At 33.2% G+C, this 3,119-nt stretch overlaps 1 pseudogene; it reads right to left on the bottom strand.

Moving 5' to 3' along the window:
- Positions 1-2,718: 2,718 nt before the first annotated feature.
- Positions 2,719-2,833, bottom strand: LOC150006313 (U4 spliceosomal RNA; annotated as a pseudogene).
- Positions 2,834-3,119: the final 286 nt, after the last annotated feature.

Raw genomic sequence — 3,119 nt, forward strand, 5'->3', positions numbered from 1 at the left:
TCCAGGCCTCTAGTACATTTTTTTTTTAAATTTTCAGTTATTAAACTTCTCAACTCAGATTTTCTAATTGATTCTTTTGTATAATTTCTCTCTCATTTTCTATATTCTTTAATTTTTGAGACATCATTCTTATATTTTTCATCAATCTTCAAACATGGTTTTTTTGCTCTCTTTTAACATATATAAAATAGTTATTCTATTTTTTATTTTTGTCCACAAAGTACAATAGCTTGGCTTCCTAAGGATCACTTTCTACTGATTACTTTTTTCCCATTGTATGAGCCATACATTTTTGGTTCTTTGAATGTCTCAAAAAAAATTTTTTTTATAGAATTTTTATTTTGTTTTTCAATTAGAGTTGTCCCATTTTCCCCCTGTTGCTCCCCCTACCCAGCCCACCCCTTTTCCCACAATCATATCCCCCTCCGTTGTCCATATTCGTGAGTCATTTATACATGTTCTTTGACTAAACCCTTCCTTTACTTGTCCCCCTTCTCTCCCTCTCCCTTCTCCCCTAATACCTGTTATTATGTTCCTTGTTCTATTTAGTTCATTTGTTTGTGGTATTCCTTAGTTTCCTGTATTAGGTGATATCATATGGTATTTTTCTTTCTTTGCCTGGCTTATTTCATTAAGCATACTTCTCTCTAGTTCCATCCGTGTTGTCGCAAATGGCAGGAGTTCCTTCTTTCTTTCTGCTGCATAGTATTCCATTGTGTAAATGTACCTCAGTTTTTTAATCCACTCCTCTACAGATGGGCACTTAGGCTGTTACCAGCATTTAGCTATTGTAAACAGTGCTGCTATGAACATAAGGGTGCATAAGTTCTTTTGAATTAGAGTTTTAGGATTTTTTGGGTATAATCCTAACAGTGGTATCACTGGTTCAAATAAAAATTTGTTGTTGTTGCTGTTGAAAACTGGATATGTTAATAATATGGCAAATCTTGAATTCAGATTATTCTCTCTCACCAGTGGTTTTTGTTAGTATTGTTAGTTGTAGTTCTCTTTGTTTGTTTGTTTAGTGACTATTCTGTACTAATTACTTAAGATCTATTTTCTTTTTTATTGTAATATTTTTAATTTTATTTTTTATTGTTTTTCTGTTACATTTGTCCCACTTAGATCTATTTTCCTTATAGTGCATGGCCCCCGAAATCTCTCTTACTTCTGGTGTCCTTCACACTACCTCAATGGCCACATTTCAAGGTCTTTGCTGATTCACTTTGGCTACAGTGCTCTCTGAGGATTCACAGAGAATTTTACTTCATTTATTACCACTGTCAGTTCAAATATCCAGCAAGAAAAATTATTTGGCTCAAATTGTTGCAAATGTTAATAGTTCTATTCTTTCTGCATTCACACTTGCAGTCTTTTCCCCCAAAGAGTTCAGATGAGCAAAGCAATACCAAATCATTTCTCATGGAAGAAGCCCCTATTATTTCTTCTGTTAAATTGGCCTTTGTCAGTCCTTTAAACATAATTAATGGAGTTGAACTTCACAAGGAAGACTTCAGTATTCTCAATTCAGCCTTTGCCCAAGAGGCTATTCTTAATTTCAATACATTTTTATATTAAATTGCTAAATTAGAAAAGAAAATTAGTCTGTTCTTCCCAGAAGTACACATTGAACTAAAATCTTGAATGTATATAGCAGTGAGAGGCTGGCTTGCAATTCTTTCAGCTAAATACTCAGGTTCTTTGGCAACCTCCAAATTCTGTTACATAGGATATTTATTTAATACAGTATTATGAGATTAAGGTTGTTGTGAAATAAAGTCATCTTAAATCCTAAAGAAAATTATCATAGATGGGATAGCTGTGTATTTTATTAAGGCTTCGGTATTAATAAGTGAAATGAGTGATTTGTGTGTGTGTGCTTGGTTTGCATGTTTTGTTTTATGTTGATTTTTGTATTCCCTTTTCTTTCAATAATTTTTTTGTTACTCTTGTAGGTAAAATCTTAAAATTAAACATATAAACAGATATAAACATATATACTCATACATTAAAATAAAGGAAATAATATGTAATTTTTGAAACTAGGGCATATAAGCACTATTAATTTCTTCTTAGTTCTGTTAGGTAGTTCACTCTTAGAATCCCAATAGTTCAAGTAACCCATTGAGAGGCTGACATAAAGAACTAATGCTCTCATCCACAGCCCTGTCTGAACTCTCAGGTGACAGCCAGCACTATCATACCCATCGTGGGGATCTCCAGGTCCAGTTGGATAGCAGAAATTCATTTTCATAGAGCCTTGGTCAAGTTGATGATTTGGTAGTAAAATAATTATTGTTGTTATTTAAGAAATCCAGTTGTAAGATTGTTTGTTTTACAGCAATAATGAACCAAGGGATTTTGGTAGCTGGTGGAAAAAAAAAAGATTTCTATGGAAAAAAAAAACCCCTCAAGATATGTGGCGTTGTCTTTGAAACAAGTCAGGGGTGGGGTGGGAGACCTGTCAGAGCTTAGAGAACACTATTAATCCTCAAGGAGTGTCAGTGAGGGCATAGGGAAAGAAAGAGACCCTTGTTATGTAGCCATAAAAGGTTTGTCAACACTGTTTCCAACAATCATGTGATAATGGAAAATGTATCATTTAGAATGGAGAATGGATGATTAACCTTAAAAGATTTCACATCAGAATATTTAAAGTACCATCTGGCTTTACATTACCTATACTCAAAGAAGAGGACAGAGCAATCTAAAGGACACTGCTCAATATCTAAGTCAAGACTTCCTGGGTTTGAAAATAAATTATTTTTTCAATTAGCAATAATCGCGCCTCGGATAAACCTCATTGGCTACGATACTGCCACTGCGCAAAGCTAAAAAATAAATTATTTTTTATTTTCAGCTTCTCCTGTTAGAAAATTATTTTTAGATTAAGAAAGGGCTTCAGGACAAAATCACATCCACAGTGACAATGCACTTTTTTAATGATTACATCTTCAGAAAGGCCTATGGTATTGTTGCACAGGATTGCTCAAACACATAAAATGCCGCTTATGGAGCTTAGAGACCTGCCTTACAGAATTTCTTTATGAAATAATATAGTTTTAAAATTTTTTCACATTTTATTATTTTATTTTATTAAATTTATTGATTAATAAAAG

Source organism: Furipterus horrens, unplaced genomic scaffold (genome assembly GCF_987537825.1).
Source record: "Furipterus horrens unplaced genomic scaffold, mFurHor1.1.pri manual_scaffold_6, whole genome shotgun sequence".
Lineage (NCBI taxonomy): Eukaryota > Metazoa > Chordata > Mammalia > Chiroptera > Furipteridae > Furipterus > Furipterus horrens.